Raw genomic sequence first — 16,129 nt, 5'->3', positions numbered from 1 at the left:
GGAGAAGATCATGCCAGGGGGGGTGTGCCTTCTCCCAGGCCACTGCCCGGGTCGCAGCTGGGAGCAGATCATGCGGGGGTTGTTCGCAGTCTCCCAGGCTACGGCCAGGTCGCGGCTGAGAGAGATGTGGGGGGAGAGGGGAGAGCAACGGCCAGGGCCACAGCTGGGAGCAGATCAGCCAGGGGTATTCGGGACCTCCCAGGCCAACAGCCCGGGTTGCATGCTGCCTGCTCTCAACAGTAACCCTCTCTGTGACTGGGGGACTTCGGTGGGCCTGAGAGGACTGGGTGCCACCATCTTGTGGCCATGGGCACCGCCGTTTTTGTCTCGGAGTGATGGATAATTTGCATATTACTCTATTATTAGATAGGATAAGTAAGTCTGAGGGAAGACAATCAGGGGAAAAGTGTTCTAAAGTTCATGTATTGTTTGGGATATAGGTAAAGGTATTATTTAACTTAGGATTTTATTTTAGACTAGAGGCCTGGTGCACGAATTTGTGCATGGGTGGAGTCCGGCCAGCCCACCCCAATTGGGGCCAGTGGGGGCCAGCTGGCCAGGGGGAGGGGCTGTGAGAGGTTGGCCGGCTGACCCCACCCTCAGTCGGGGTGCGGGGGGCCGATCAGGAGCCGGGCTGGCTGGGGGGAGGGCCAAGGGAGGTTGGCCAACTGGCCCCACCCCCATTGGGCCAGTTGGCTGGCCACAGTGTGCATCATAGTGATTGGTCATTCTGGTTGTTCCGGTCATTCTGGTCGCTTGGCTTCTATATATATAGATATGGATGGTAAGGTTCAGTGATAACCAATAAAAGATGAAAAATAGAAAGTACAATTCTAAATAAGAGAAATGGTTGAGGAAAAATAAAATAAAACTTTTTGAATCCAAAATAGTAAGAGGAAAAAAAATGGGGCAAGTAGAAATGAGTAGAAAAAGTTCACTATAACACCAATCAAGATAAACAAGTGGGCTAAACTCAATGTTTTCAGAAAAAAGGGTCTTGTTGCTCTCCATCTAACTCTTTGAGTCACATTAGATTTAATAAATGTGTAAGTTCTGAAGGACTCACCCCAGTTAAGATCAGGTGATCAACTCACAAACAAAATTACCAAAATCACTGCTATTAGCATCAGTCAGCATAAACAAGAAATAACAGATTTAGATTCACAAAAACTGCAGATGTTTCATAAGTTGGATATATATCATAGCTGCATGAATAATTTTAAAAAATATTCACTCTAAAGCTGAGTATTCATCAAAAACTTATTAGCAATAGAAACTTTAGGAAAAAGGCTTCTAGAAATAAAAAATATATATTTGTAAAAATCAAAAATTCCGTGGATGAGTTAAACCCCAGTTTGATGCCGTAAAGAGAGAACTGGTAAACTGAGATATATTACCCCTAAAGTTATTCAACATGCAGCAAAAAGGAATATGGAGATAAGAAAATATGAAAGAGAGTTTGAAACATAGAATGATAAGGACCAACATAAGTCTACTTGCAGCCCACATGGACATGAATGGGATGGGGAAAGGCAATATTTAATCTCTCAGAAAGAATGCAAAACATGGATCCACAGATCTAGTGAGCATGACTTTCCCCAAACAGGATAAGTCAAAAGAAATTCCCTAAGACCCCTCTTAGTAGAACTAGAGGGTTTGAAAACAAAGAAAATGTATTGAACAACCAGAAAGAAAAGACAAGATTATCTCTTCTATAGGATAAAAATAAAGGTATTTTTACATTTAGATTTTGTTTTATTAAATATGTATGGTAAAATTTCAATGGTAATCAATAAGAAAATAAAAATAGAGTGTATATAGTTGAATGAGAGAAAAAAGTTAGAGAAGAAAGAAGATTTAAAATACTAAATACAAAAATGGTAAGAGAAAAGGGAAACGGCACAAGTAGAAAGAAGTAAAAAAAGTCCAAATATATCAAGAATCAGGAAAACCAAATGAACTGTATTCAGAATTCTTTAAAGAAATCACTCACGGGGCCGGGGGAAAGGGAAAGGTCAATGGAGGAAAAAGGAGACATATGTAACACTTTAAACAAACAAAAGAAATAAGTCACACAGGATTTAACTAATGTGTTAGTTTTTCCATAGCTAAAGACAATAGCAGCTGTGTACTAATCAACCTCCCCAAATTTCCTTCTGAAATGTAATAAAACAATTACATTAACTAGGAAAACACTACATACAACTGCCTTTGCCATTTATAACAGTCCACTTGGGCTGCCATAACAAAATATCACAGGCTGGGTCGTTTAAGAAACAGATATTATTTCTCACAGTTCTGGAGGCTGGAAGTCCCAGATCAAGAGCCGGCAAAGCTTTTGGGGGGCGAGAGTTCTCTTCCTGGCTTTCAGGCAGGTGCTTTGTCCCGACAACCCCGGGCACACAGTGAGAGAGCTTGCTGGTGTCTCTTTTTCTAAGGACACTAATCCTATCAGAACCTCATTGTTATGACCCCATTTAACCTTAATTACTTCCTTACTCCAAATAGAACCCCATTTGGGGGTTGGGGATTCATATATGAATTCAGTTCATAATATTCCACTCTGGTCCCCTCAAAGTTATGTCTTTCTGACATGCAAAATACATTCATTCATTCCATTTCACAGTCCAAAAGTCTTTTTTTTTTTTTTTTTTTTTTGCTAAACTTGTTTTATTTGTGTTAAAATACACATAACATAAAATTTACCATTTTTAAGTATACATTTCAGTGATATTGACCACATTCACACTGTTGTACAACCATCACCACCATCCATCTCTGGAACTTTTTCATCTTGAAAACTGAAACTATACTTGTCTTCCCTCCTCCTAGCCTCTGGCAACCACCATTCTACTTTTGGTCTATATGAATTCTAAAATTCTAGGTAACTCATTTAAGTGGACTCATACAGTATATGTTCCTTTGTGACTGGCTTCACTTAGCATAATGTCCTTAAGATTCATCACATTGTAACCTGTGTCAGAATTTCCCTTTTTAAGGGCTGAATAATATTCCATTATATGTATATACCACATTTAGTATGCCCATTATCACTAGGATTGCTTCTATTTTTTTGGTTATTGTGAGTAATGCTGCATGTTCATCGCAATGTTCAGAGGGTGTACCAATATCTCTTTGAGACCTTGCTTTCAATTATTTTGTGTGTATATATGGAGAAGTGCAATGGCTATGTCTTGTGGTAATTCTATTTTTAATTTTTTGTGCAGCCCCCGTACTGTTTTACATAGCAGCTATAGACTTGCTTTGAAAATCTGGGTTTACATGTGGGGATCCGGCTAACTAAATAGAGATAATTCGCTCAGACTGGTAGGGCTCTATACCGCCCAGATTATTCACCTCAGTTAAGTACCTTGAATAGTTTTCTGTTCTTAATATGCATACAATCACATATCCTTGGGCTATGGTTAATTCATAGTTTAATGTCCTAATGACAGCAACTGCAAATATTTTTTATCACAGCCATGCAGTAAAACTTCAAACCCAAACTTTTAATTTTTGTATGCTTTAAAAACTGTCTTCTCTGAGATTTTGGCCCAACTCCTTATAAATGAGTATGGAGGAAAAATGTCCACATTTCTTTGGCCAATAGTTGGGTCCGTGGCCAGAGTTTTGCACTGGAACAGCCGAGACGGTCTCCCACCCATCCCCTTGCCTGTATTCCCCTCCTCAAAGGCAGTCATTTCATCTTTCAACTGGTTATCTTGCTATTTATCTTCTTTTCTCTACATTACACATTTATATTGCTATTTCTTGGTTTTTCACTTTTAGGTATTATCTATCGATTTCCCTTAATGAAAAATAAGGATTTTGCTTATTTTACTTCCCCCATTCCTTCCCCCACTCCACCACACTTCCCATTGCTTTATATGCCAAATATAGTTACAACTGTACTTTTTAAAAAATAGATTTGTTTCTATTATATTATAAGTACTCACATCCTGGGCAAAATGGTACTGTATACTCTGATTGCTTCTCCTGCTCAGCTTTTTGTTTTTCCTGCAGTTAGTAATTTTCTTATTTTGGTTTGCTATTCATCACTAAGCCAAGCCCCAGTTTCTTAATGATTGTTTAAATCTCTCCCTCCAGAGGCTGAGATAGAGAAAGAGGGGGGATTCTACAAGTTTCACGACTCTGAAGGAGTCTCTCCTGGAGCCTTCTATTTCTAGTGCACAGTTATCAGGGCATCACTTCATTTTCCTCCTGTGTTGCATCTTCTGTTTCCTATGTCCTATGTCTTCTTTTTTCTTCGTTTAGTCCTTCATTTCAGTGGAGCACAACCTCCGGTAGCTTCCTGGGGATATTGTTGGCATTCCTCTAGCTCCCAGGTAACTCCTGTTCCTTCTCCCTGGCAAAGGGCAGGTTTTGGTGGCCTCTGGGCTGGGTAAAGGGCATATTAGACGCTGAGTCCTTTTCCTCTATCCAGCTTCCAGGACATCTCTAGTTGAATCTGATCAACCATTTAAAATACACATGGAAATGATTCATATTGAATTTATGGTGTGGAGGAGGGGATACTTCCAAGCTCCATCATTAAGGGCCCGGGTGTGGTGGAAGAGATTTTATACAGGTTAGGCCAAAAGTCTTAATTCATTCCAGCATCACATCTAAAGTCTGAAGTTCAAAGTCTTATCTAAATATCTTATAAATCAGATATGAGTGAAATTCCAGGTATGATTATTCATCCTGAGGCAAAATTCCTCTCCAGCGGTGTACCTGTGAAACTACCCAAGTAATGTGCTTCCAAAGCACAATGGTGGGACAGGCATCGGAGAGAGACTCCCGTTCCAAAAGGGGAAACTGGGAAGAAGGAATAAAGCCTATCAAGGCAGATCTCCATTAGATCTAACAGCTCCAGAATAACCCTTTTTGTTTTGATGCTCCGCCCTCCAAGGCTCTGTGAGGGCAGCAGCACCCCTGAGGCACTGGGCAATAGCATCCTGGCCTCTGGAGAAAAGGAGGCCTAACCCTTCGGAACTAAGGGGGAACGAGCCTGTCCCCTGGGTGGGAATGGCAGCCCTGCCGATCTCTGAATCATCTTCTGGGGCATTCTTGCCTTTCCTTGAAGGATGACACATGCTCACAGTGGGATATCTCTATTTTCTGGTTCTGTAGAATCTAATAAATCTGACAACCTTCTTTCATACGGTTCAATTTTTTTTCTGTCCCTTATTGTAACAGCTGGCAGTGTTTCTGCTAGTATAATCTCATCTCTATTCCTGGCTTCTTCTGAGATGGCTGATTAAATTCACAGTTCACACCCATGGTAATCTCCTTATCAAAGGTGGTTCAGCCACACCCTTAAGGGACTCTTTAAAACAAACTTCCTCATTTTTGGCAATATGGATAAGCTGAAAGTTTTCCAAATCCTCAAGTCTTAACAATTCCTTTTATTTATGTTACTCTTCTCACCTTTCACCATAAATTGTCAGGAGGAGCCAGTCCACACCTTCAACATTTTGCTTAGAAATTTCCTCAGCTAAATATCCAAGTTTACATTCACAAGTTCTACTTTCCACAAAACACTAGAACACAATTCAACCAAGTTCTGTGTCACTTCACACCAAGAATCCCCTTTCAGGAGGGGAAAACACACACACACACACACACACACACACACACACACACACACACACCAAAATAAAACAAAACAAAATAAAACAAAACAAAACAAAAAAAACACCCTGATGTCCCAGCTCAAAGACCATTGGGCAGGAAAGAATTCTCTCTTATTTAGGGGAGAGTCAGCTTTTTTGTTCTATTTGGCCTTCATCTGGTTGGGTGAGGCTCACTCACATTAGAGAGGGAAACCTGCTTTACTTAGTTTATGGATTTAAACGTTGATCTCATCCAAAAACACTCTCACAGAAACACCCTGAACCTTAATAATGAATGAAAACTAAGTCTCAGGAGATCACATACACAAGTTTTAATAAACTACAAAAATAAGTAGACTAACCCATTTATTTTAGGCATATGTCTTATGTGTAGTCAAACTTTTAAAAAAGCAAATGAAAAATAAACACAAAACTTAAGGACAGTTGGGTTAGAGAAACAGAGATGAGATAAGAGAGGCACATATAACATATGTAAGCTAATGCATGTGTTTCAGTTATTGACTTTGGTAGCATATTCACTAAATAAATAAATACTAAATAAATTAAATGAGAAATGATACTAGCTAGAGCAATAAACTGAGTAATTTGGGAGAATGAACTGAATAATTATTTTAAATGTAGCACAAATAAGATAAAGAGATGAAAAGCTAATAAGAAAACTTAAAACTACGCTGGCCGCACTCACAAAGCACCAAGAGAGGCTTCTTATGCAAAAAGCAAAGGGTTTATTGGTACAGGCATGCCCGGTCCCACAACATACTCTGAACACAGAGCAGAGGTTGTGGGCCCCGAAGCAGGGTTTGAGCACAGGTTAAATACATTTTAGGGGGCAGGGTCTTTCCATTTTACAACCCGGTAACTTTCCACAGCGGGTTTTCTGCTTCCTGGAATAGTTAAGACAATTAAGTCTGTTGACATATAAACATTTTTCTTTATCTATGCACAAGCTCTTGGTATCAGTTCCCCCCAGCTATAGATTTAGATTATAGGTTTCTATCTCAACATTCTTGGCTGATTTGTTCTAATTGTCTTCAACTGACCTTGTCTTCAACTGACCTCAGGCCCTTACTGAAATGCTGGCTTTTATGATTTTACAACTCTTCAATTTAAAGTAGACAACCAAAATTTGGTATTTCTAGAAGAAAACAATAGAAAGAATGAAAAAGAGGCAATACTAGAAAAAAAAAGAATGGCCAATTATTTTCTAGAATTGAGAAAAAAAAGCATGAGTCTTTAGGTTGACAGTGCTCATTAAGTTCCAAGAATGAAAATAAATATTAAACCTCACTCAAAATACAAGAAGCACAAACATAATAAAAATCAAAATCTACCAGAAAGAAAAGAAATAGAAGCTTCAGAAATAAGAATCAGAGTGACATAAAATTCTGATCATTATCACAAAATGCAAGAAAGCAGTAAAAAATATTTCTAAATCCTAAGAGAAAATAACTTTGAACCTGAAATTTATACAGTAAGACTTCAAAAGTAAAAATAGCCTGGTCAATGTGGCGCAGTGGTTGAGCATTGACCTATGAACCAAAAGGTCAACTGTTTGATTTCTGGTCAGGGCACATGCTTGGGTTGCAGGCTCAATCCCCAGTAGGGGGTGTGCAGGAGGCAGCCAATTGATGATGTTTCTTTCTTGTCAATGTTTCTATCTCTCTATCGTTTTCCCTTTCTCTCCCTCTAAAAATAAATAAAAATATATTTATAAAAATAAACTATCCAAGAGCAAAAGTAAAATAAATCTATTTTAATATGCTTAAGCACTCAGAAACTTTACTATCTTAAACTCTCACAGAAGTAAACTTCTAAAGGATTTATATTTTAATTAGTTATTAGAAACAAGAGAGATTAAATAAATTAATGTTTCTACAGAAACAACAAAATAACCCAAATAAAAGCAATGGAAAGAATTAAAGATAAAGCCCTAACATGATGATAAGCATACAAAAAATTATAATAACAATAATTGACTAAACAAAATAGATGCCTCATTTAAAACGTTAATAAAATATTTTTGTGAATATATTAAAGAAAATACATGAAATAAAGCAAAGTTCAAAATAAAACATAAATAAATAAATGTAGTTACAAATAAAGATATTTTTTAATTATAACAGAACATTTCAAAATTATCAATAAGCTTGGAAACTTGAATGAAATGGATCATTTTCTAGAATAATATAGATTACCAAAGAGAGGTCGAAAATCTGAATAGACTATTTCAATAGACCTCATTTTTTCGATTTCCATATATAATAACAAATGCCTAAAACATATTTGATGAGGAAATTATAAGAGAATAAATTTACAGAAAGCTATAGGAAAGCTCTTCATTTATCCTGTTATCTAATGAAAAAGAGAGTGGAATGAGACAGAGAGAAGAAAAAGTAACTATAATCCTATCTAATAAAAGAGTAATATGCAAATTGACCATCACTCCAACACACAAGATGGCTGCCCCCTTTTGGTCAAAGATGGCTGCCCCCATGCAGACACAAGATGGCTGCCACAAGATGGCCGACAGGGAAGGGCAGTTGGGAGGGAGGGATCAGGCCTGCAGGCGAGGGCAGTTGTGGGTGATCAGGCCAGCAGGGCAGGGCAGTTGGGAGGGACCAGGCCTGCAAGGGAGGACAGTAGGGGGTGATCAAGCCTGGAGGGGAGGGCAGTTAGGGGTGACCAGGCCTGCAGAGGAGGGAAGTTGGGGGGCGACCAGGCCTGTAGGGAAGGGCAGTTGTGGGGGACCCAGGCCTGCAAGGGAGGGCAGTTGGGGGTGATCAAGCCTGGAGGGGAGGGCAGTTAGGGGTGACCAGGCCTGCAGTGGAGGGCAGTTAGGTATCAATCAGGCTAGCAGGGGAGTGGTTAGGGGGTGATCAGGCTGGCAGGCAGAAGCAGTTAGGGGCAATCAGGAAGGCAGGCAGGTGAGCAGTTGGGAGCCAGCAGTCCTGGATTGTGAGAGGGCAGTCGGACATCCCCCAGATTGGAGAGGGTGCAGGCTGGGCTGAGGGACACACACCCCTGTGCATGAATTTCATGCACCAGGCCTCTAGTTAATAAATAATAAACTATTAATTCTAATAATCACTGTGGTAGGTAGAACAAGGGCCTCCCTGCGGTCCACACCTCCCTAATCCTGGAATACCAAATGTGTTATCTTACTTGGCAAAAAGGACTTGCAGAAGTCTTTATGGTTACCCCTAACTGCCCTCCCTGCAGGCCTGCCCCCCCCCAACTGCCCTCCCCCCTTCAGAGAGAGGGGCCTGAATTATCCAAGGGGTCCAATCTAATCACATGAGTGCTTAAAAGCAGAGAAATTTCCCTGGCTAGGGGCAGAGAGACACAATTGAAAGGAGGGTCAGAGATATTCCAGGTGGGAAAAGGATTTGATACCCCATTCCTGGTTCTGAGATGCAGAGGGGCACATGCAAGAGTGGCAGAGAGATTCCTAGGAGCTAAGGGCTGCTCCTAGCTTACCACCAGCAAGGAATACTCAAGCACCAAGTACAGAAGCAATCCTACAACCAAAAAGAACTGGATTCTGACAGCAATCTGAATGCAACCTACCATCACCTTGATTTTAGTCTTGTGAGAGCCTAGGTGAAGAAATCAGCTGAGTTGTACTGTATCCAAACTTCTGACAGAAAACATGAGATAACAAACAAACATTAAAAGATGGGTGTTGTTTTAAATCACTGACTTTTTGATAATTTTTACAGTAATAGAAAATAAATATAACCAGCAACTAAAATCCTATCTAATAAAAGAGTAATATGCAAATTGACCATCATTCCAAGACACAAGATGGCTGCCCCTATGTGGTCAAAGATGGCTGCCCCCATGTGGACACAAGATGGCCACCACAAGATGGCTTGCAGGGGAGGGCAGTTGTGGGCAGTTAGGGGTGACCAGGCTGGCAGAGGAGGGCAGTTGGGAGAGACCAGGCCAGCAAGGGAGGGAAGTTGGGGGGGACCCAGGCCTGCAGGGAAGGGCAGTTGTGGGTGATCAGGCAAGCAGGGAGGGCAGTAGGGGTGACCGGGCCAGCAGAGGAGGACAGTTGGTGGAGACCAGATCAGCAGTGGAGGGCAGTTGCGGGGGGACCAGGACTGCAGGGGAGGGCAGTTGGGAGGGGACAAGGCCTGCAGTGGAGGGAAGTTGCGGGGGGTCCAGGCCTGCAGGGGAAGACAGTTGGGGGGACCCAGGCCTGCAGAGGAGGGAAGTTGCGGGGGGACCAGGCCTGCAGGGAAAGACAGTTGGGGGGACCCAGGCCTGCAGGGGAGGGCAGTTGAGGGGAGGACCAGGCTTGCAGGGGAAGACAGTTGGGGGGACCCAGGCCTGCAGGGGAGGGCAGTTGTGGGCGATCAGGCCAGCAGAGAGGGCAGTTAGGGGTGACTGGACTAGCAGAGGAGGGCAGTTGGGGGGGACCAGGCCTGCAGGGGAAGGCAGTTAGGGGTGACCAGGCCAGCAGGGGAGGGCAGTTAGGAGGAATCAGGCTGGCCAGGGAGCAGTTAGGCCTCGATCAGGCTGGCAGAGGAGTGGTTAGGGGTGATCAGACTGGCAGGCAGAAGCAGTTAGGGGCAATCAGGCAGAGGCAGGCGAGCAGTTGGGAGCCAGCAGTCCTGGATTGTGAGAGGGATGTCCCAGATTGGAGAGGGTGCAGGCTGGGCTGAGGGACCCTCTGGGTTCAAGTCTGACCTCTGCCAGTGGGCACGAATTTTGTGCACCGGGCCTCTAGTAACAAATATAATGATACAATGACTTTACCCTATATACACAAACGAGTAACTCACATCTTCCAAAGACTACCTCCATGATGTAGAGCAGGCATTCCTCAGTATTGAACTCACCATTATGAAGAACTTTCCTTAATGTCAGCCATGTCTTGACTTTTATGTTTCAGCAAGTTATGATGAAATGAAACCTTGTTTTGTTCTACTGGCATTTCACCATATGGTAATGAATCTATGTTTGCTGTATGTGCCAGATGGCACTGGGACACCAACTGCTTACAGTGTCATCTAAAACATAGAAGCAAGCAAAAATTAAGGAATCCCTGATGTTAAAATTGGAGGCAAGAAGTTCCATGACCATATTAAGGCCCATGATTTTTTTATTTGAACTGACTGTGAGCTTGTTTTAGAATTTTTTTCCAATTGTGAGTCTGTGTACTAAATTATACCATCACTACACAGTACTGAAATCATCTTCATTATCTATGATACCTCTACTAGTCAGTAAATGCAATTGAAAATAGCAAGGCTCTCAGCCATTTGTCATTAGAAATGCCCAATTATATTGTGGAGCTTCGTTGGGAAGTTTTGATGGCGTAAGATCTTCCTAATCCAAATCTACAAGTTGATAAAAAGGTACATATTTCACAAAGTGACATTTCATATTGGTTTGTATCTAATGCCAGGTGTACAGTTGGGAAGGCAGAGAACTTCCTAAGTAATTCAAGCTACTCACCTATCATCAATATGAGTTATTTGTCAGAAATATGATTTTTACAAGACACTCACACACAAATATATATATATATATATATATATATATATATATATATATATATGTATATGTATATGTATATGTATATATATGTATCACAAATATATATATATACTAGAGGCCCCGTGCATGAAATTCGTGCACGGAGGGGGGGGTTGTCCCTCAGCCCAGCCTGTACCCTCTCCAATATGGGACCCCTCAAGGGATGTCCGACTGCCCGTTTAGGCCCCATCCCGGAAACGGGCAGTTGGACATCCCTCTCACAATCCAGAACTGCTGGCTCCCAACTACTTGCCTGCCTGCCTTCCTGATTGCCCCTAACCGCTTCTGCCTGCCAGCCCTGATCACCCCCTAACCACTCTGCTGCCAGCCTGTATGCCCCCAACTTCCCTCCTCTGCCAGCCTGGTCACCCCTAACTGCCCTCTCCTGCAGGGTTGATCACCTCCAACTGCCCTCCCTTGCAGGCCTGGTCCTTCTCAACCGCCCTCCCTTGCAGGCCGGGTGCCTCCCAACTGCCCTCTCCTGCTGGCCATCTTGTGGTGGCCATCTTGTGTCCACATGGGGGCAGGATCTTTGACCACATGGGGGCAGCTATAGTGTGTGTTGGAGTGATGGTCAATCTGCATATTACTCTTTTATTAGATAGGATAGAGGCCTAGTACAGGGGTGGGGGCCAGCTGGTTTGCCCTGAAGGGTGTCCTGGATCAGGTGGGGGTTCCCTTGGGGCATGGGGTGGCCTGAGAGAGGGGCCTGTGGTGGTTTGCAGGCTGGCCACGCCCCCTGGCAATGCAAGCGGAGGCCCTGGTATCTGGAATTTATTCTCCTTCTACAATTGAAACTTTGTAGCCTGGAGCAGAGCCAAGCCTGGGGCTCCCTCCCGAGGCCGGCAGCCATTTGTGTTGGGGGTATAATTGAAACTTTGTTGCCTTAAGCGGGTGGGCCTGGCCAGGGTGTGTGAAAAGCTTTGCTTCCCCTGTTGCCGGCGGCAACTCTGGCCTGCTCTCTCAAGCTCCATTCTGTCACCATTTGTTTGAATTTGTTTACCTTCTATAATTGAAACTTTGTAGCTTGAGTGGAGGCTTAGGCCTGGCAAGGGCAGGCGGAAAGCTTGGCTTCCTCTGTTACCTAGGAAACCTTGCTCTCTGTGGCTGTAGCCATCTTGGTTTGGGTTAATTTGCATGCTCGCTCTGATTGGATGGTGGGCGTGGCTTGTGGGTGTGTCGGAGGTATGGTCAATTTGCATATTTGTCTATTATTAGATAGGATATACATATATATATTTATATATAGTCATCACGCTGTCCAGGGGCCAAGAGAGAGTCAGGCAGTCATGCCTCCTGTAAAACACCAACAGGTCTATATATAGTCATCACGCTGTCCAGGTGACATCATATGCAAACCATTCAGGAATATTTTTGAACTGGATGCTGTGTCTGGAATTTTAGGCTAGGCTATAACGATGATATAAACAAAGGAGTTCCCGAGGTGACTTACTAGAGGAGGTCAAGAATCAATATGTGGTTCAATAATCAAGAACAGGAGTTAATCCTTCTGGACTGACTTTCAGAAGCCTAGACAGTCTTAATCAATAGGGAGCTGGAGGTTTATGAGAAAATCCAACACCTACTCAGAGAGTTTTGCATAATGCCTTTGCTATTAGGAAACTGGATTTCTGCCTCAGTACTGGAGGGTCCCAAGACTGTCAATTTGGTCCAGAACACAGGAGGTCTAGTCTAAGATTCCTGCTACTGGTAATTATTTGCTAAGTCTCAGTTAATCTCTTGAGAAAATTAAATGCAGAGCCATTCTTCCTGAACTAAAGAACTACAAGAAAAATTTCTATTGAATTATCTTGTATTAATTTTTTTTCAGCAACACCTGTTAAAGACCAAGAACCGAATGTAAAGCCAACACACACATTCAGTTCATTTTTTTAATGTTTTTATTGATTGATTTTTAGGGAGAGAGGAAAGGAGAGAAAGAGAGAAGGGGGGAAATGCCAATTTATTGTTCTACTTATTTAGGCATTCATTGGTTGCTTCTTGTGTGTGCCCTGACCGGGGATCAAATGCACAACCTTGGACGACACTCTAACCAACTGAGCTAGCCGGCCAGGACTTTAGTTCATTTTAAGTGAGAACATGGAGTCGCTTGAGATTTCTGTACTCGCAAGTACAGCATAGAGACAACCTAATAACAAAGCAAAACACTAACTGGTTATGACTTGCTATTACTTTTGGGGAAAGAGTTGGATATGTGTTAAGAAATGCCACTGGTCAAAGTTTGTGTTTTTATTTCTTTTGAGTTCCTGCAGTGAGCTGATTAGCCAAGGGCAATTTTGCAGCAAGTAAATGATGAGTTGCTGAAGAACTCTTTTTTTTATCACTGTTCCTCAGCGGATTTGGAAGGTACCTCCTGTGGGTAATAGAACTTGATAAACTCTATTCATTCTTTAAAAATATTTTTGCATGCTCATCATATACCAGATGATGTAAGAAAAAAACTACAGAAGAAAATTTTTGTTTTCAAATAGTAGGATCTACCAGCCTATAAAGAAACTCTGCATACATCTTTATAATGAACAGAATATATAAAGAAATATCATGTCTCTATTTTTTAAATAAGTTTACATAAATACTTTCTTAGGGACCAGCCTAAATTTTTTATATTTCATATTTTTAAAATTTATACCACCCATCATCATTTTCACACATTTCCAAAGTATGCATCAATTTTAGGTTTATAATTATTTTTTCATAGCATACATTTTAAGTAGACTTATAGCAGAGAAGGAAATAATTTAATCAGAATACTCTTGATCACATTATAAGATAAGATATATTCCAGGGAAATATTCTATCAAATTTCCCTGTCCAATACTGTAGCCCTTAGTGACATGTGGCTATTTGAATTTTTAGTTTTAAGAAATCAAATTTACTTTCTAAAAAAATAAATCTAGTTTTTCAGCTGTGCTAACCACATTTGAAATGCACAAGAGCCACATGTGGCTAGTAGCTACCATATTGGACAGCACAAAGCATTTTTCTTCATCCCAGAGGTTTTGATTGGATAACACTTCACAGTTGTCACAAAGGATGATATTTTCTTGACCTCATATCTTAGTCTTTTTGTACAATTGAAGACTGAAAGGATGTCTGAGAACATATATGCCAACACATTATTACCTGAAGGAACTAATGCTTTGAAAGTTTTAGTTGACAGAAAATTTTCACTCTTGGGCCTGTTCTTAGCATAGTCCACCAGCCAGTGCTGTGGTCCAGGGGGCTCAGAGGACATCCTCCCAGTCCCTGGACAGGCTGCTGAGGATACTTCTTCCACTACCATGGTTCACTCCCAGTAGTGGTGGTTTCCTGTATAGGAACTGAGAGACCTGTTGGTGATTTACAGGAGGCATGACTGCCTGACTCTCTCTTGGCCCAGACCAAGCCATAATTCCTGACATAGAATGGATGAACCAAATCCTATTAATGATGGATATAGTAAACTCTGGGAACTTAGCTGAAATCACCTTCCTCCAAGAGCCCCATGTACAAAATCAGGTGAAGAGCCTGGCCCTGAGCCTGGCATCAAAGCATCAGGAACACTGTGCCCAAGATGAGATGAAACAATTTGAGGAGTTCTTGAAGGCCTGGGCCCCAGCCTCCTGTTGCTAAGTACTGTCAGGAGCATTATGACAACAGACCTGTTTCTGCTACTAATGTTCAACAGAAGCAAACCCCTTAAATCTTAGCATTCTTTCTTCCTTTGTCTGGAAGGACAGTGGTTGGATTATTTTGATGCAAATGTGAGTGCTGTTCTAGTAAATAAATGAATTTTCTTTTCCCTATGTCATAAAGATCTTTGTTCACTTAAAATTAAGCAAATTTACAAAAGAAAACAAAAACATAGTTTTTGAGGTCTTTTTCTAGCTTTTGAAGTCCATCTTGCATTGAAATCGTTAGCCTTCTAGTCCCTGACGGACTATGGTGGTTGATTAAAACCTAGGGCTTAGATAATCAGAATTTGTTTAGTATGGCAGTGCTGATTGATTTGTAATAGCTGCTTGATTCAGGCTCATGAACTCATAGAAAAAAAAAGTGGTTTGATGTATTAATGATGGTTTGTAGAGTTGATGTCATCTTTGCCAAGCATATTCTTTTCTTTTCCCCTTCCTTTTTCTTTTCTTTCTTCTTCTTTTTTTTTTAATTGAGATAACATTGGTTAAAAACATCATATAACTTTCAGGTGTACAACATGATAATTCTATATCTGTATACACCAGAAATTTTCAACCAGTGTGCTGCAAGAATTTTTAAAACATGCAATAGCTGACTATTTAGTCATGGGCACTGACCTCTTTTCCCTTAGATTGTCCAATAAAAAAATAACTACAGCCAACACAATAGGCATCCAGTATAAATGAATCAAAATTATACCTATATTTTTTGTCAGATCAGCAAAATATATACTATATTTTGGGTAAGCTGTAGAATTTTTGTGGTTAGTTTATGTATGCCATGAGATGAAAAAGGTTGAAATTGCTATACACACTAATTGCATATTTACCACCAAAAGTCTAGTTTCCATCTGTCACCATACAATTGACCCTCTTTATCCATTTCATTCTCCCTTACCCCCTACCCCTCTGGTAATCATTACTAAGCTTTTTCTATCACTACCAGCATTATTTAGCAACAAATAAGCCCACACACAGTGGTAAAATGCACATGCAGAAGAAAAACAATTTTGAAGTAGGCAATGGTATATTTTATATCCTCTGGAATAGTTGAAAATCATTCTGCAGCTCTGGCTCAGTAACTTTAGAAGGATATAGATAAAATTTTGATGATAGAAGGAAAAACTTTAAATTACTCTCTCACACATTCTCCAAGTCCTGAATAAGCTAGTCTACCTGCTCTCCATCTTTTATAAGAGATATGAGTCCTGTCTGGACCAAGAAAAAGTCTTTGGAATGGGTCTGAGAGAG

General features: G+C 41.2%; 1 long non-coding RNA gene across 2 annotated transcripts in view; it reads right to left on the bottom strand.

Moving 5' to 3' along the window:
- The window catches only part of LOC129150254 (uncharacterized), a 41,674-nt gene extending 26,918 nt beyond the window's left edge, over positions 1 to 14,756 (bottom strand). For both annotated transcript variants that reach the window (XR_008556985.1, XR_008556984.1), the window contains exons 1-2: positions 14,672 to 14,756; positions 14,328 to 14,513 (exon numbers count right to left, since the gene is read on the bottom strand). This is a non-coding gene — a long non-coding RNA (uncharacterized LOC129150254). The remainder of the gene's footprint in view (positions 1 to 14,327; positions 14,514 to 14,671) is intronic.
- Positions 14,757 to 16,129: the final 1,373 nt, after the last annotated feature.

This window comes from Eptesicus fuscus, chromosome 9 (assembly GCF_027574615.1).
Source record: "Eptesicus fuscus isolate TK198812 chromosome 9, DD_ASM_mEF_20220401, whole genome shotgun sequence".
Lineage (NCBI taxonomy): Eukaryota > Metazoa > Chordata > Mammalia > Chiroptera > Vespertilionidae > Eptesicus > Eptesicus fuscus.
Note: the sequence above shows the minus strand (reverse complement) of the source record. Positions and strands in the feature narration are given on the sequence as shown.